This window comes from Lontra canadensis, unplaced genomic scaffold (genome assembly GCF_010015895.1).
Source record: "Lontra canadensis isolate GAN:19392208 unplaced genomic scaffold, GSC_riverotter_1.0 scaffold4, whole genome shotgun sequence".
NCBI lineage: Eukaryota > Metazoa > Chordata > Mammalia > Carnivora > Mustelidae > Lontra > Lontra canadensis.
The window spans coordinates 12,617,186-12,637,096 of record NW_022630998.1 but is presented as its reverse complement, the minus strand read 5'-3'; positions in this window follow the sequence as shown (position 1 = coordinate 12,637,096).

The window sequence follows — 19,911 nt, the reverse complement described above, 5'->3', positions numbered from 1 at the left end:
AGCCGTTTCTTCTTTGCAGCAAAACTAGAAGAGGGGTTGATTTCCCCCATCTTATCCCCTGAGGAAGCTGAGACTCAGAGAGTCTAAGGAACTTGTTCAAGGTCACAGAACTGTGAAGGAGGGAAAATAATAACAACAACAGGAATAATAATATTAAGATAACATTCTTGATAGTTACTATATACCAACCATCATCTCAATGAATGCTCACAGTTCTAGGAAAGGAGATACTATTTACCCCTATTTTGCAGATGAGGAAACTGAGGTCTCAGAAGTGAAGTAACCTGTGGAAAGCGCATGGCTACAAAGTAGGGATGAAGAGAAAAAGAAGCTAACCTTTATGGGTTGTCTTGCTATTTAATTCTCACATCCCTACTGGGAGAACTGGTGCAATTATCTCCATTTTGAGGAAAATTGGGCTTAGAACATTTATTTGATGAAGGTCACACCATTAATAAATGGAAATATAAAAACAGTAATAATAATACTAATATTAGCAATAGTAAGCTAACATGTATTGAGTACTTACTGTGTGCCTAGTATTATATCACTTAGAGAGTTAAGAGATTTGTGCAAGACCACAGGCCAGGAATGACAGAGTGGGGATTTAAATTCAGATCCCTAAGAGGGCAATCCTACTGTGGGAAGGGAAGTTGCTGAACACCGAGGCCCTTCAACTTGGAGGACATCAGCTGTTTGGAAGTCTTCCTGGCACCATAGGCATTTGCAAGGTAACTTCCTCACCTATTGTATTAGTTGCTTCAAGACAGGGTAAGGTCCACGCCAAGAACATCTCCCATGATGCAACTCAGTGTCTCAAGATACAAGCTTGCCAACAACTCCTGGCAGACATCATGCATGACATCAGGGTGCTGACCCCCAAAGACAATGATGAAGCTGGGTACAAAGACAAAGAGGCCAGGGGATCTCAGAGCAGGGGCAAAATGACTGATGACAACCACCTGCAGAGGCATGGAAAGAGATGGACCTGTACCTCCAGCCTCTGAGTCTCACTCACATTGGTAAATGCCATCTCCAGGCTCCTTCCCCATACCTGAGCGGATCTCCACTATTGGTGGTTTTCTGTAATGTGCCACCCTAGTTCTGTCCCTGCAGTACCAAGAACGTTCTGCAGGGGCAGAGGGGCAAGAGAAGTGATCCTGAAGTTCTTGATCAGAGTCCTGGTTCTGATGAAAGGTCCCACTTTGTCCCACTATCACCAAGGTAATTGGTCCCAGGACACCCAGCAAACATGTAGCTTGCTGGAGGCCAGGGAGGAGTAAGGAGGGGGTCTATACTTCCTGGCCTGACCCACAGAGAGAAGAATTCCCATAGTTCTGAGACCTCTCTGTTAGTCCTATTTTACAGGTTGGAAAACTGGGTTCAAAAGAGGGAAAGGGACTCAAAACATTTTTATTTTTGTCCTCTGACTTTTTGTATCTTATTTTCTACTCCAATATATTGTTTGTTTTAATAACTTTTAAATCATTATGAAGAATCTATAGTTTTAACTTTATTTGAATAAATGTAGAATCTTGTGTATGTACTAGGAGTCTTTTGTATATGGTAGCTATTCAATGACTATTTGTTGATTTGAGTATTTTAATTAGAAAGAAAATGGAAAGGAGTATCTTCATACCATTTCAGAGAATCCATGAGTCCTATTGATAAAGGGATTTAAACCAAAGTGCTATTCAAGAAAGGGTAAGATAATAAGCCCCACAGGTAGGAAGAAAGAGTATGCTAAGGATAACGACTCTCATGCTATGAGATTTAGGGTCCTGACGGATAGCACAAGTGGATTTAAGAGGACGTGAAAGCAAATGTGCCTATTCAGTTGCTGATCAGAAAATGACAGATGGATTCCCTGAGAAAGCTGAAAAGGCACACCAGAAGAAGAAAAAAATACTATTTTTTAAGATAATGGAGACATTCTTCACAGATCATTTCTGGAAAAACCAGCCAGCAAGTTTATCCCCTGATTGAGGCACTGCATACTTCTCAATCAGAGCACAATGAGTTGACCTAATAAAAGTTTTCAGAGCAAAAGTAAAGCAAAATTGAAGACATTATAGGCAGCAAGCGTTTTACCTTTGTACATTTTGCAGTGCCATTGAACAATTACATTAACCATCTTAAGGCAGTGTTTCTTAAAGTGTATAGGGGTATTCTGAGACCCTTTCAGGGTTTTGTGAGGTCAAAACTATTTTTATAGTAATACTAAGATGTTATTTGCCTTTACCAGGTTTATTCTCTAGTGGATATACAATAAAATTTTTCCAGAAGCTACATAAAGTATGATATCACAAGATGGAATGCAGATTTGTGACTATAGAAGTAAAGTACCTTTACTTCTATTTAGTAAAGGTACTGAAGAGGTTTCCAAGAATATAATAGAATACCCTTCTCTATTTTTTTTTGTTTCATTTGGAAATCTAGTTATTTTTACTAAAAAATATTATTTATGTATAGTGGGTATATTACTATTCTCCTAAATTTCATTCATAAATTTCTGAGCTTTAATTTCAAATATAATAAATATTGGTAGATAAAATAAACATCAAAAAAAGCCCTTAGCATTCTCAATGATTTTTTTAAGTATGAAGAGATCCTAAATCTGGAGAATTTCAGAACCTCTGTCTTTAGGGATATGAGAATATTTCTTCTAAAAACTGCCTGTGGATGCTAAAGATTGCGCATGATCACCAATGCCCATTTTTCTTCCCCATTTGGAAATACGGGAGGAGAATACTTTCTCACATCCATACAAATAAGCAAACCTATGTGACTAGTTCTAGAATGCATTGTGGGTAGCAGTGATACCTATGTGTCACTGTTTGTCAAAACGTTTGATGACCAATATGAGATTTTTTAAAAACTCTCTTTTCCTGCCATTGTGACCATGGCAGCATGTGTTGACATAAATGTGCCAAAGATTAAAGCAGCCTGGAATACTGAGCCAACCTTAGGAGAAGAGTGACTCTGGGGGACCACCTGGACTGGCAGTAGATCTGGCATGAGCGAGGAAAAATTTTTTGTTAGTGATAAATCCCTGAAGCTTACAGGCTAGTTAGTACTGGTTAGCCTATCTTGGCTTGTACCAGAATCAACAGATAATTTTAAGGGCTCATTACATTGACAGCTAAGGGAAAGTCCTCATACTATTAGAATATATGGTGATTCAAAATATTTTTTCAAAATTATCATTGATTATTTTTTGATGCTTTAGAGGTAATTAAAAATTACATCAGGCTCTGTGTACCTAATATACCTAATATAGATATATACTACCTGATATAGATAATCCTTCTCTTTAGGTACATATGACCAAAATGCTGTGTTTTGGCGGGGGGCTGCTTTGGGACATCCAGAGCTCAGATGTAATAATCATTTGCATTTACAGAAAGTAACATTTTCCTATATAGTAGCTCACTGAATGATGGTTATTAAATGATGACTATGTAATATGCACACTCTTGGAGATAACACAGTGACAAAGTCTTCAATGTCACCATTTAACTTAAAGGTAGGAACTTGAGGAAAAAAGGGCAAACTCTGAATGCCAAGGCAGTTGGCACATTTTCTAGTGCTTTCCAGGATGTCCCTGCAAGGCCTTAGGTTGCATCTTATTGGCCACTCTTAGCTATGAGGAAGGTTGGAAATCACAGGTTTTTTTGTTAGGTAAACTGACACCCTGCAGAAAACTGGTGGTTCTCAATAAGGTAGAAGAGTAGATGGATGTTGAGTAGGGAGCCAGGCATGTCTTCTATACTTATCCTTGTTTTTTTTTGAGGATCTTGCCACCTTAATTATGGGCAAAACATGAGCTCTCATGTGCTAGCAAGGCATGGAGTTCTCAGTTCCTAGTGCTCCAGAATATCACTGTATCACCCACCACCCTGTCTCAGAGAGCTTCTTCAGGTCCAATGGCGTTCTCCTTCTCACATGTTACTTTAGAGGCTGAGACATCTTTGAAAACTGCCTGTGGATCCCTCTGCAGCAATGTACCACACAGTCATACTCTCCCCTGGACTCTGCTCTGGGAGTCAAGCCCAGGTTCCCTTTGCTCTTGGACCCACAGACTTCTGTTCTCACAGTGTCTTCTAATAGCAAGGAAATTGGCTTTTCTTTATGTTGTAAACCCAGTCATTTTGCCTATACCTAAAAATCCTCTCCATCTTTTGGAAGCAGGACTCATGGACTATTTTTTCTGATGACTATTTTTCTGATGACTATTTTTTTTCTGATGACTATTTCTGACTATTTTTTCTCCATAAAGCAACATTTCAGCACCAGCTCCCCATTGGGATAGAAAAGAGGGTGAAGAAAATACCAGTTACCATCACAGTGTCATTCTACTACATTAGTGACTGGTTTTCAACATAAGGATGTAAGGTTTCTGATATGCATATGCACAGCATGCTATGGGAAGCCCTAGAGATCCATTCTAGGAGCTCTCAGTGATGACTTCCTGGAAAAGGTGATGTCTAAACTGAGAAGTTAGTTGAATCTATCCAGTTGAAAATAAAAGAAGGAAGGAAAGACCAAAGAAGGGAAAGAATGAGAAATATTGCAGAGAAAGGAAAAAACATGTGTAGAAAAAGAAAAAAATAATAATTATGAAGGAGTCAAGGGATTGTCAGTAATTCAGTCTATGGCTTGAGAATACAGTGTGAAATGGAGAGTGGTAGGGATGGAGAAGGAGTAAGAGAGGAAAAACTCATTTGGATTTTATCCATGAGGAAACTGAGCTATCCTAAAGATTATACTTTGGTAATATCTCTCTGACTACAGTTTGAAAAAAGGATTCAAGCAGTACAAAATTGGAGTTAGGGAGACCTTCTAGAGATCTGCTGTAATTCTTTTGATAAGAGATAATGTCAGGTTGACCTCTTGTTATAGTAGTGGGAAGGAAATAATTGAATGAATTGGAGGGTTAGTATGGATATAGAGTAATTGCAACATCACAAATCAACCTTTGTCTTTGGATTGGCAGTTGAGTGTATTTGGTGACATTCTCTGAGACAAAAAACATTAGAGGAAGATCACATTCTATGAAGCAGCCTGCCTATCTAAAGTCCCTCCCCATTTCCTGCTCCATTTGTTTTTAGGACTTATTAATATGTGTTATATTTTATTTTTTCTGAGTTTGTACATTGCCACTACAATGTAAACTCCTTGTGGAAAGACATTTGTGAAAGTTTAGTTCTCTGTTATATCCCTGACTTCTAGAACAATGCCAACCACATGGTGGCTACTGAATTAATATTGGATACATGGTTGAGCGACTGATTGACTGTCTAAATGAGTAAGAATGGGCCAATAGTAAGATAAATAATGTTCAGTATTTAGACCTTCTGTGTGTGAGTTGCCATTTGACATTCTTTTGGGGATATCCAGGAGACATTAGAGATATAGTATGAAGCTAAGATGATGAATTGATGTAGAAATAGAACTTTGTATGGGTCTCAAATTATGCATAGCCTTTTAAATAGTAAGAGTGAATGAGATGTCTATCCTGTGATTCAGCTCTTGGTTAAAGAAAATATCCTCTCAGTAGCTATTCTACTTCACAGCTACTTTTGTTCATGATAGAAATTTCATTTCTTCATCAAGACCATGGAAGACTCCTTTTTGAAGGCAGCTTTCCCACACTTCCCTCTCTCAATATTTTCTTCACCAGGAATATAATCTCTTCATTGAGATGTATTGATTTTTATGTTTCATGTTATATCTTACATGTCATGCTCTATCTCATGGCTTAAGTTACTTAGATACATGGGGACCTTTTAGGATTTTGTGATTGACAATTAAGAAGTTGCCAGAAGCAAAGGCTACTTATCTTGCACTCTTTCCAGTCTTATTTAAGTGTTCTTGAAAAATGTTATATTCACATAAATATTTTCCTAGAACTTCCCATTTTCTTTCTTCTAATTATTCCTTTTTACATTTTTAAAATGACCTGCACCTAAGTGATTTTTCTCATGAGAAAAAGTTTAAGATATCAGACAGATACTTGCTTTTTCTTTTCCTTTTCTCTTTTCAGATGGAGTTAGACTCCAATTGGCCTCTGTTTGTAATAACAGGAACTCAGAATTCTTCCCACTCATCAGAAACAGAGCCAAATTTCATCAGTCAGTTCTAGAAGGTAGAGGTTAGTGGTGGCTCTCTGTAATAGTTATTTTGGAGGTAACTTAATTTTTTTTTTTTTTTTGCTTTATTTTTTAGAGTAAATGTGAGAGGAATCCTCAGATTGGAAAGTGTTGATGTTCATAAAAGTGGCTGGAAATGTTATGGGGCTGAGGAACTGATGGGGGCCGGGCATCACTAGTATGTTATTTTCATCCCAGGCAACAAAGTACACCATAGGAGTCTTAGGAGACTCAAGACAGATTCATGAGGTGGGGGATAAATTGACTGACTTTAGTAATACGAAGAAATATTTCTAGGTTTTCTGTGATAATTAGAGTATTAGTTTCCTTATAGATTCTACTTAATTGATAGTGTTTCTTTGTAAAAGCTTAAAAGAACTTGAGGGTTGCAGATGTGAAAAAGGGAACTATCTGCCTAGTATTTTCTTTTTCAAGAAATTATGCCAAATTATGTTGAGATTCCTTAAAAGTCATCTAGGCTCTTGTAGTAGCTTCTGTTCACCCAGTGTGAGGGATGGCTATTGGTTGTTATAAAATTGTTTGCAATCAGTCTATAAATGATTCTAGAAACATGAATGAAAATATCAAAAACTTGGCTTTGCCATATAAATTGTAACATTTGTGAATCAGGGCCTGTGTGTTATTTTTTAAAAATACTATTCATCATATGTCACAGCACTTCATACAAATGGGATTAAACACATATTTCTTGGTCATTCATTTGTTAATTATACAAGTAATTTGAAATCATGCTGTAATACATGATTTTTTTTTTTTTTCGGTAGTAGCTCTGTATTTGCTGTATGCAGGATGTTTGTTTTTAGCTTTTAATTCCCTAACTTGGAAGTCTTACAGGTAAGAGTTTGAGGCACAGAGTACTTTACCTAGAAATTTATTAGTAGAATTTTAAATGGAACTAAAGACTTTATATTCTTAGTGTTTTTTTATTTGATAATAGAAATGATTCTTAAAGTGTGTTTTCCCCTGTGGATATAATAAGCCCTTTAGGAATCAGTTATTCCTCAACTGTACAAGGAATAGTTTTCTCCTTATCTTGGGAAAAAAAAAAAAACTTGGAGATCAGCAGATATTCATTAAGGGAGTGGTTTGAGGTTGAAACATGGATCCACCCATTTGCAGGGCAGTTCCTAGATAGTTATTTGAAGCTCTAAGCAGAGGTCTCTATATTCCACACTTACCCTCCTTCATCCACAATCATAAACAATTCTGACGTAGTTAAAAAACTTTTATAGTAACAATTTAATCTTCGGTCTTTGGGGGAGGAGGCAATGATAAAATAATTATTGTCCATAGAAACAGCACCAGCTCTTCATTGAAAATCCAGTAACACATTGCACGTGGAGTCAAATAAAAATAATCTATTTCCCTCCAGTCCCCATAAGTTCCAAAGGCAGATTGTTCTTTAACCCTTCTTCCAATTTTTTTTTTTTTATCCCTAACACCAATCCCTGGCATTGGTGAATAACATGATTTTAGATTTTAGCCTGTTTCCTACCTCAGGCTTAACATTTAATGTCACAGTTTTAATAAAATGATTCATTGTGGAGAGGTAGAGAGCCAAGCAATCATGTTAGGTACTGGCTATTTATTAATAATAAATGTAAAATACCCAGAGAAAATATACATTCTTAAGCTAATCAGACAAGTGGCTTCAGGAATTACAACACAAAATCTTTCATCTGTTTCTTGAAAACACTGGAGCACTGGAGTTCAATATTGATTGAAAAAAATCTGTAAGCACAGGCATGGAATGCACAATGAATCTCTTTGTGTAGTGTACACAGTGAATGTGTTTTATGTCAGTGTATGTGCATGTACAGCACAAGGAATCTCTATCTAGGAAAGTGTGACTTGTGGTTAAAGGACTTGCTCAATTGAGCTAAATTACTTTTAGGTACGTGGCTCTCAGTAATGCCATGTGATTTAGTGTTGCTCCTCCTGATCCATTCGCTTCTATGTGACAGAAACTTCCAAGGAAGGTCAGTGGTATATCTAAGAGATTATGACAGCTGAATTATGGTTTCAAACAGGTTTGGCTTTTATACTACCCTAGAAAATGAAATAGCTTTTGATTTATAGTCATTTTACATTAATATGCATTTCTCTCTTGTATTTCACTTGAAATTAGGCAGGCCCGGTTTATACATTCCACATTACTTCTTGAGATGCCTTCCGAATTACATATTTTAAACAAATCATTCTAAGTTGACATCAGGTGCAAACAATGAGAGAATAAGTAAGAGGCTCTGAATTTCCCTAGCTATTAATAGCAACATTAAAGTTATCGAGACCTCTCTGTATGACATGCTAGTCATGGTATATTTCTCTGTTAATGATCTTGTATGCAGCAAAAATTTAAAAAGCACCAGATTAGAGGTTCTATGATATCCATCATTAGGTTTTTTACGTTATGAATAATTTGGGAAATAAATTTTCAGGTTTCTGGGTCTTTGATGATAGGAAAATAGGATAGGAAACTGAATCCCAAATTTTATAAACTTATCAATAGTAGAAGAGAATACATTTTCTTCTACCTGCTAAAATGTACTATTTCCCTTTCTGGATGGTCTTGTGATTTTCCCTATTACGATTGACTGGATAGAAACTTCACATTCCTCTGCCTCCTCTTTCAGTCTACTCTGGATGACTTTCAAGGGCACTTCAATCCAAGCTTTAGAAGGTTAGGAAGAGTGTCAGCTGATAGTCCCAAATCTTCACACTGTGGTTGACTGCAACTTTTTGAGCTTAAAAATATGCTACTCTGGGTTCTCTTAAGTCTAGGTTTTGAATGTAAAAAGAAATGTATTTTACAGCACAGGAACACTAACTTACATTTGCTTTGCCTCACTCCGTTTACTGTATGGAAGAGTAGATCTGATATCACTAATTCATTGATTTATTCAACAAATGTTTGTCATGTGCCTATTGTCTACAAGATCTTGTTCAAGAAATTGAGAATACAGAGATGATTACAACAATGTCCGTGACTTTAAAACACTAATTTCTCACTAATGAATTAATAATGTTATTTGTATTATTTATTGAAATTAACTCTGAACTCTTAAGTTTCCATGACCTGATGAAATCTCACAACCTCTTACCTATAAAAGGAAGGGCATATTAGGAGAGAAAGAATAATTTCATGTGTAAGTAATGGGGGTTGAAAGGGAGGGAAACGTTCTGCAGGAGACAGTGATGCTGAGGCCCTTACCCATGCTTCATCCATCAGGAATGGCCTTTCTGTTGTACAAGAACACTTTTCTTACATTTTAATTCAGATAGTGACTCATTCCTCAGTAAACCAAAAGCTTCCTACATGCCTGATATATTTATCTAAATTATGTGTAATAAGGCATCTCTTTATAGTTTTCAGAATGCTCAGTTTGAGGAAACTATTTTAAAGAGAATTATACAGTTTTGCCAAGGAAAGAGACATGGGACCCCATTTAAAAAAAAAAAAAAAAGATGACCTGTAATAAAGTTGCATGGAAGTATTCTCACAACCACCTGAAAATCTATATTTAAATGCAACTGAGTTCTTTGTTAATAGAAAGTTTGCCTTTATTTTGGAGTATTAGAAGCTTTTGCTCTTATAGGGACCAGTTAACCAGGAGCTCTGATCACCACAGCAGGAAGTATTTTTTCTTTAATATTACAGATTTATGCCTGAATGCATGAAGCTGTTTGTGCTGCTGGAGCTGATGATCCTCCTTTTATTCTTGTCTTTTTAGGCAAACCTCATTTAAAGATCAGGTCTGTGCAGGCCTGCTTCCAGCTTAATCTGTTCTTCTCCATATATTGCTGTCTGCATCATTATTACTGATTTGCTAAATAGCAAATCAAATTCTGTGCTACATGCTTCCCTAAACATCGCTCTGTGCCTACCACGTGCTGTGTTCCAATCAACAACTTATAAATAAATAAATAAGTAAAAAAAAAATTCTTTAACACTGAAGTTTGCAGGTTAGTGAGGTTACTCTTCACTATGGATGAACATTAGACTCAGTGGAAGACTTTAAAAAATGTGGATTCTTGGGGCACCTGGTGGCTCAGTGGGTTAAGCCTCGGCCTTAGGCTAGGTCATGCTCAGCAGGGGGCCTGCTTCCCCTGCCCCATCTGCCTGCCTCTCTGCCTACTTGTGATCTCTCTCTCTCTCTCTGTCACATACATAAATAAATAAAATCTTTTAAAAAAATGTGGATTCTTATTCCTCACCAAGTCTGAGTGGAGAATTATATCAGTACCTTAAAAATTTTCTCCATGTGATTTTACTGCATGTCTGCATGTCCCTTGGAAGTGGAAGAGATGGCCTTGACAACAAATAGATATTAAAGAATACAATAAATATTATTGTCTGGGTGCAGCATATAGTGAGCTTACAGATGGGAGGGTGCCTAGCTCTGCATGGGCAGGTCACCTGACTCAGGAAATGATATTAGTTTAAAGATGATTAGAGTTAGATCTGTAGAGTAGATAGGGAAGGTCAGTGTATGCAAAGTGCATAGAGGCATGAAATAACTAATATTATAACAGTTTTCTAGTACATTAGAAAAATTCCAAAAGTTGTGTGGTGAATACACATTTACCTTTACCTATATCCCCAAACTGTTAATATTCTAAAATAGCCTTTTGGGAAAAACAAAAACAAAAATAAAAACAACCAAAACAAAGAGAAGAACCAAACCAAACTCTAACCAAACAACAGAACTTTAGCTTCTTCTTAATGCAAATATCAATGAAATAAGGCCTTTGATGTTCTAGTTATACTTTTGTTGATGCATAAATAATATGCCTTTTAAAAAATTAATGTGCCCTATCAAAATAACCTTACTGCATTTATGAGACAACAGTCTAGTTTATCTGTACAGTTTTAGCTAACTCTTAAAGTCTGATTCTGTGTGTGTGCATGTTTTCTAACAAAATAGACATATATGCTTTACATAAATATATCTATTTTTAAAATAATACTTTATAAAAACCTCTCCTTCTCCCTGCAATTCCAACTTGTGAGAATTTATTGCCATATTTCTTTGGGAAATTATCTGATATAATCCAGTTCTGAGATGCTTATTTGCTTTCCATGAACACCTATGATAATACTGAGGAAGAAAAAAGAGAACTGTCAATAGAGTTATTTGACAGCCAATATACAGTGGTACATTTTCCATTAGAAATTTGAGAATTAGTGACTCTGGAAAAAAGGACGAGAGTTAATGTTTAAGATGACCACTTTTTTTTCTGGACACAAAAGTAAATGTCAAAGGTAGGCAGCGTATTGGCTTTCTTACCATTTTTTTTTAACCATATATTGCTTATAATCAGAAGCATGTTAGATAGTATCCATCCTTAGTCCTATGTTCTGTATTGAATTGTATTTGATTTTAATTCTGTAATATGTGCTATTAGAGCATTAGTAATCTCATGAAATAAAGAATTGACTAAAATGTATCTTAATCACCTTCTAAGACATACGTCTCATAACTCTATGTAACACATCCTTTAGAAATTGTCCTAAAGTATCATTTTAGTTCATAAAACTATTTCAGAATTTTTGGAATTATTCCAACTTGCTCATTAATTTTCACTATTTACAATGTATTTCTTGAGCAACACACAATACACAAATGGTCATATTGTGTAAGATGTATCTGTGTTACAATAATTATTAACTCAGGAAATAGAAAAGTCAGGACCACTGAGGTAGAATTTAGAGTTTTGCTCAGTGTTCAGCATTATTTTATTAATTATCACATTAAATTGAAACCATTTGAATGTACTTTTGGTAACTTATTTTTGCTCAAAGCAGATAGTGCTTATGAATTGCAGATATGTGAAACATCTATAACATTACATGTTATTAAGGTTTAATGTTTGTGGTTGTCAGATCAGAACTATCAAATGCAAATTTCTCTCAGGTGTTCATGCAGGCAGGAATGATTTTCAGGATAGATATGCTAGTTTGAGGCATGGATTAAATCATTTCTGAGGTGATTCCACTTCTTTTCCTTTGGGCTGGACTAACTGCTATCTCTATGTTAGATATACAGTGACTTATAAATGTGAAGCCTGAGCTGTAGCTCTAGAAAGAAATAATAAATTGTTGGTCACCTCAGGCATTTAGACTGCTGCTGGTAAGCAAGGGTATTTATATACACTATCACTTGAGGAGGGCACTTGTCCCAGATTTCCAGTGTATCCTCTGCTGTCCTGATATGGGGATCTTTGAATAATGTATATACTTTCTTATATGTTAACAGGCATATTTTCATTAAGGGGTAGTCATTATTATTGTTATTATTATCATCATCATCATTATTTCCTTCAAAATCAATGCTAATAGTTTTGTCTTGAGGTGGATAAGTCTTTAAAATTTTTACTACCCAGCATGAGTTCTCATTTCTTAGTAATACTCTGATTTTCTTTTGAAAAATCACTTCTTTCTCATTGTATGTAGTCTGGAAAGTGTAGTTAACCATATTGTACTGTTTTTTTGGCCTGTTGAATTCAGCTAGAAGTTCCCCCACATCTCAATACTCACATATACTCAAGGGGTACATGTGAAACCCAAGTTTAGCCAAATAGAATCTCTCTTCTAGGATTTTAAGTCTTGAGTAGAATGAAACAGGGTGGCAGAAACAGCTAGAATTTATTCATTCCAGCAGGTTGTTTGTTTGTTTGTTTGTTTCTTACAGAAAAACAGCTGTAGTCTGGGTTTTTGCTGGATTCTCATCCTGATTCTAATTTTAATCTTGGTTATCCACAATTCCATCCACTTGTAATGGCCTAATATTCTTCTAGTAAGTTTATTTTTATTAAGTTTATTTAGAATGGGTTTCTTTTGTTCACAAACAAATTAATATAGCTCACACTGAAGTTAAGTTATGTAGTTAAATAACACCACTAACTTTGAACAAGGAAATTAATATAGCTGTTAGGCTTCTGGTCCAGAAAACTGCCACCTTTTTTGAATCTTTTTTTAACTTTGAAAAGTCCTTTTGCTCTTGACCTTCAGAAATGAACAATTCTAATAAAATATTAAAAGATATGGACTTGATTTATTTTAGTAGAATGAAAATGAAAGGGGATAGGGTTTTTTTTTTTAAGCTTGACAATATCGATGTCTACTTCCCTCTAATTTTAATGCAGAAGCTGTCAGTGTACATTAGAGACAACTCAGTAAATCTTTACAGAGAGGAGACATTGAAAAATATTCTCCTGATTATCCATTTCCCTCTTGAGACCAGAGCTACACTACACATGATATACAATATGTTTCAACCAAAATGGAAAATATAGCTAATTACCAGTTTAGTCAAACACATCAGGGATTACAAAAAAAAGAAAAAAAAGTAAGCAAATATAGCCTATTTCTAATTATCCAGGGAGAGAAACTTTGTGAATTGTTTTCATAGATCTTCTTTCTTATTCTCTGTTTCTCTCTCTCTCTCTCTCTCTCTGTCTGTGTGTGTGTATGTGCATGTGATCACCTATTTGAAACTTTCTTTTGCTCATTTGCAACAAAGAGACTGCATAAGCCAGAGTTTAGCCCATGGTGTTCTCATAAAGGGTAGATGGAAAGCAATTGCTTCTATTGAAATCATGGCCATTTTACTCAATTTAACTGATATACATACTTACATAAATAAGCCAGAGAGCTTCTTTAATATTCTGGCAATTTTCACTGTAGTGGAAGCATTTGGTCCTGGTTACACTGCAGCTGCTTATTTTCTGTATGACCTTGTATGACATCTCTTAACCTTTTTCAGGACTTGCTCTTCATGCTGCATAATGAAGTGCTTGGATTAAGTGATCTCTAAGGACTTTTTTTTCCCTCTAAAATGAGAAAGGTAGATACTGTTACAAACGATTGTCAACATATGCATCCCTAAGATCCATTTCTTCAGCTGAGTGAAGTCAAATTCTGGTAACTAATCTACTTTTCTGTGGAAAAAAGCCATCATTAAAGATTGTGTATAATTGCCGTGTTTCCTCCGTATTAGTTTTAGGTTTAGCAAGGGTGTCTCTTTATGTAGTGCAATCTTTACTTAAAATATCTCATGAACAGGATAACTCATCTAGTTTTAAAATTAAATCTTACCGGCCAAAATATGGTATTTGAATCAGATCCTCTGAGTTTTAGGATGAAATTGGAGGCTTAGTGTTCGCTTTTGCTTTCGAGTGGTTTGCTAGCTTGAATATAAGACCTTTATGCTCTGTGTGAAGAAAGTATTTTACAATGTAGAGTACTATGTGGTTTATCTCTTAATTTAAAAAAAAATCTTTTCCATATATCTCAGAATAAGTTTAATTTGACAAACATTTATTGAGTACCAGGAATGGTTGTGGAAGATAATGGTACAAAATAAAATAATAGCTGTATTATGCAATAGTAAGCTGCAACAGTCTACTTACTGAATACGCCTTTCCAAACTTCAGCTCCTTTTTTCCACTGTACCCATACATTAACTTAAAGGTAACTTTTAGATCCTTGATTTTTCAATTTTCTATCTCCATACCCTAGCCTCATTTTCTTCTGCATTTCGTCTTGAAACCATGAACCTCGTTTTTATCTCCTTTTCTCCCATAACCTCAACAGCTTTGTCTCCCTATCTTTCTCAATACCTGCATGTTGAAGGCTTGTTGTCAGCCTGGATTATCTGTTCAACTGTGTTCAAGGAACTAAGCACTGCTAAAGGAAATCACATAACTATGGAAAGATGAGACAGAACAGATTTATGGTTTCTAGCTTCAGTTGGAAGCTACTTAAATCTTCATGGAAATCCTTTAATCTTTTCATCAGTCTCTCTTCTATGCATTATTATTCTAGGCTCCCATAACTCTTCCCAGATTCCCTAGCCTACTCCTGTCCTTTGACTCACAGAAGTCAACTCTGCCTTGGAATTCATAGAGAGAACAGACCAGACTAGGAGGACTTTTCTAGTTTTTCAACATATCTGTATCCACGCTAACCTTTTCCCTGTCTTCTCAGAGGAAGCAGACATTCTTTCTGTTAAAAAAAAAAAAAAATTCCCCTACTTTGCTATGGGTACCATCATGCCCATTTCTTCAGGGATATCAATCCATCAAGTATCATAGCCGGATCTTATAATCTTATAACTGTAAGATTCCTGTAACTACTTCTTTCAATAAATTTCCATTCCTGCAACCTAAAACAATTAATAAGCCCAGAAATCACTTCAATCTTGTATATTTTTCTAACCTTCACACCATATAATTCTGTCCATTAACAACCAAGTTTATTGAAATAATGCCCCTCATCTCTTACTCATGCCACTTATACATATGTGATTAGAGTCCTATCCTTGGAAATTACTGGAACTACTCTTGCAAATATTTCCCAAAACTTCTAATTGTAAAACTGTATGGTTCTTACATAATTGATTTCTGAGTGGTATTTGATAGTAGAGTTGACTTCTTCATTTCCTTCCCTTTAAAATGCTTTCTTCTCTTGGCCTCTTTGTTTTCTTTCGACTTTTTGAACTGTCTTGGCATCCTTCTTGGAGATGTATCCTCTACCGTACTCCCTATTTCTGTGTTTCCCATGGTTTCATCTGAAGCCCTTTACCTTCTCAAAAAATAAGCTAAGTGACAAAGGGCAGATTCTGCTACATTTTCTGTGACCTCACTATTACCCTCAGCTGCTTCTTTGGTCTCCTCAGGAAGGAAAAGCTTGGGAATCAGGTTTCTGAGAAGATCCATGGCTGTAACAAAGAAGTATAGATTGATGACTCACAATGCCTGACTCAAACACAAACTTGCTGCTGTGCCTCTTAGCCAATCTCCAGTAGTTCTGTTTGCTCCTGTTAACTGGCCAGTGGTACCTCAAATTCAACTTGTATAAGACTGAATGGATGATTTCTCTGCCCTAAATCAACGGTTTCATTTTATCCTTCTTAGTAAATGGCACTTCATTTTCATCTGATTTCATAAGCTAAAATTTGGAAGTAATTTTTATTATTATTCCTGCCCTCCTCATTGCTGTTGTTTACTAAATCCTGTCAATTTCTAAATATCTCTTCAATAAATTCTGTTTGCTCTGTACTCAGACTCTATCTTAGCTATGTTAGCTTTGTTTAGCATAAATATCAACTGTACTATTTTAGTAGTTTTATAATTAATGCTTTTGTCTCTCACTTAGCTTTTTTTTTTATTTTTAAAGACCTGATTGTTCAAACTCTTTTTTTTTTTTTTAAAGATTTTTATTTATTTGACAGAGAGAGACCACAAGTAGGCAGAGAGGCAGACAGAGAGAGAGAGAGAGAGAGAGAGAAGCAAGCTCCCTGCTGAGCAGAGAGCCCGATGTGGGACTCGATCCCAAGACCCTGAGATCATGACCCGAGCCGAAGGTAGCAGTTTAGCCCACTGAGCCACTCAGGCACCCCCTGATTGTTCAAACGCTTGTGTGAAATCTTCAATTGTTCTTTATTACCTTTAAGATAGATTTAAACAATCTTGGGTGTAAAAAACAAACAAACAAACATGTATTTATCTTATTCAGTCTTTCCCATGTCTTTCCTTCCATGTAGCCCCTTTTTGGACCATACCCTAATACATGCTTTTTTTTTCCTGTGACTCTTCACTACAGTCCTTTAATGCTTCCTTTCTTTGCTTCAGGAATCACTATAAATATAATCTCTCAAAAGCATTTTGACGGTCCTCAGCAACCCACTCCCAACCATACCTATTGAATTCTTTTGTGCTGCCCTTCTCATGCCGGTTCTTATCTGCTAGCATATCACCAATGTATATTTTAATAGTTTGACAACTTTCTATTTAGTTTATGAGAATGTGAGATCTTTGAGGATAGGAGTTATATCTTTTCCTGAGTGCCTAGCATCTTTCTTGTATAAGGCCTATGAGATATAGCTAATACAAAATGAAAGACTGATAAATGAATTAACTCTAGTGACTTCCAGAGTCTAGTTAGTTCTATAAAAATACTTAACAAATTTGTAAGGTGAGTGAGATTTTTAAAGGTAAGTGGGCCTGGCCAGTCATGGACCTGGAGCTCTGATTTTTAACTGCTCTCTACTATAAACTTATAAATGACAAAAACCTTCTCCAGTCTCATGTTAGACAGCATGTACTCATATCAGAATGATGTAAACAAGTTTGTTGATGATTAATGAATTCAATGGAAAGAAAAAAAAAAACTGTACCTTGCAATGTCAGGAGAATTTCTTTGTCTGGACAGATAGTCAAGTTTCCCACAGAAGGAGCTAGGGATATATTTATTCTTAGTTTTTTTTTTCAGGCTGGAATGGCTTATTCAAGTTAACTTCCGAATCTGCTTTCTGCCAATGGTCACAAGTCATAAAAATTGTTCCACAAAACTCCTTCAGTTTGCAATATTGACTTTCCTGTCCACTAACTTTATTCTGTCTCTTGATTGATCTTATTTGCCCTTTGGATTCAGTACAGTTTTCTTGCTACAAACTTGGACCATAAATACTGTCGTTCTAAATCCCAGTTACATAGCCTCAGGCTTCCTTTTGGTATAACCCTTCCTTGGTTAATCTAGGCCAGTGTTTCTCACTATGGCAGTATGCTATAAATATCTGGAGAACTTAAAAAACACAGATTAGCAGTTTCTAGCCCAGACCAATTAGAGAAATCCCTGGATATAGGGTTCAAGTGTGGGCATTTTTAAAAAAGCCAGACATGAGTATTATTGACAGAGACCCATTGGCCCAACACAGTGAGAATTTTGTGTTCTGAAAGGAGAATAAAGGACACCATCCTCTGTTCTTTGGAATAGGGAGTTGAGAACAGTCTGTAACTCAGTATGGAGGTATAGTTTTCGATCAAGGCAATATTCCACTAAAGGGATTCACAGGTAAGTAGAGTAAAGTAAGTTTTAGAATGGTACCATAAATAATTCACAGAAATTACTAGATCATTGATTCAGTTTAACTGTGTTCCAAGACAAACCAATTTCCCAAAACCTCATCTAAAACTTTTGATGTGGAAACACCTTTGTAACAATACATGAAATTTTATTTTTCTCCTGATTACATTGAGTAGAGGATATGCCTAAGATTTTAATTTCCAGAGGTTTAATTAAATTTTCTTTCAATTAAAATGTTAAGTTTCCTCTATTTGAAATTCAATCTAGTAGTAGCAGTAGTAGTAGTACCAAACTATTAAAAAGCTATTAGGAACATATACTCATATACTTATCCATTAATGGCATTAGTATAATAAAAGTTTGTTTCCAGCATTTTTGTTTCTGGGGAGGTCTAAAAGCTGAAAAGCTTAATCTCTGAACACATTGTTTTTATTTGCAGGACAAAAATGAAATAAGTTTACTTTGAAATTAGAAATTGCTAATCCTATTTCCTAGAGTTGTTAACAGTGAGTCACTGTTTGCAATTGGATTATCCACTGAACCAAGGGCCGCATACCATGTGTGATGGAAATTGAAAAAGCCCGTATGACTAGCTGCCATTGATTTCATGTTACTGCACAATGGTAAATGTGCCATCTCTTTAACACTATACTCTGTAGCTCTATTAAAATGCACTTTCACGATTAGAAGCACATCAAAGTAAGTCATTGGTGAGGAGAAAACTTTAAATACAATTATAATATTAAAGAAACTGACTGAACTTTTGGCTGCCCCAAAATAACAATTTTTTTTTTTTTTAGGAAAGCATTTATAAAAATGTGCAGGTGTCATCAAAGTCATCATATCATTCTAGGAGATAACTATTCTTTTCATTTTGTTTTCATTACCGGATAACATGAGTTGATCTCCTGGTCCTCATGTTAGGATGTAAATGTTATCTTCAGTACTCTTTATGTAACAGTATATTACTCAGGGTACTGCAGAGAAATGGAATGTGGATGTGTGTGTGTATGTATAATGGCATCAGTACAATAAAAAATTCTTTTCCAACATTTTAGTTTGTATATCTTCATCAGTATCTCTATCTGTCTATCTCTATTACTATCTATCTATCTATCTATCTACCTATCAAGAGATTTATTATAAGGAATCAAGGAATGGGTTCAAATGATTACAGAGGCTGGCAAGTCCCAAGATCTGTAGGGTAATTCAGCATGCTAGAGATCCTGATGGTATAGTTCTAGTCCAAAGGCCAGCAGAGTCAAGACCTAGGAAGAATTGGTATTTTAGTTCAAGTCTGAAGGCAGGAAAAAATTTATCTTCATAGTTCTTCCTTATCTGAGTATCATCTATACTTGGATTCTCTCTCTCTGTCTACATACACACACACTGAAATCTACTCTTTTTCACTGTGTTTTGTTTTACTCTTACTTAAATATTAGCAATAATAGAACATTCATAGTTGTGTGTGTGTGTGTGTGTGTGTGTGTGTAATTTGGGGGTGGGGTGGGACTCATTGCAACTATATACACCATATATGTTTGTAGAGAATAAAAAGTGATAGTGTGATTTAGGTAGGGCAGAGAGTTAGGTGAGGAAAGCAGTGGGGGGAGTGCCCCAGTATATTACATTCTTTAGAGACTATGTTGGGGAATGCATGGGTGTAGGTGGGACTTGATAGCCAAGATACTGACAAGAAATCTCTTTGTAGCCTTCTCTCCTTACTCCCACCCAAGGGAGTCTGAAGGCCTGGGTTCTGCACAGGACCTGAGTTCATTCTAGAATGTAGAGTTCTAGTTGACTTTGCCTAGATGCTTATAGAGGACTAGGGTTTTATATAGGCCACATCTCCAATTTAAACCATGGCTT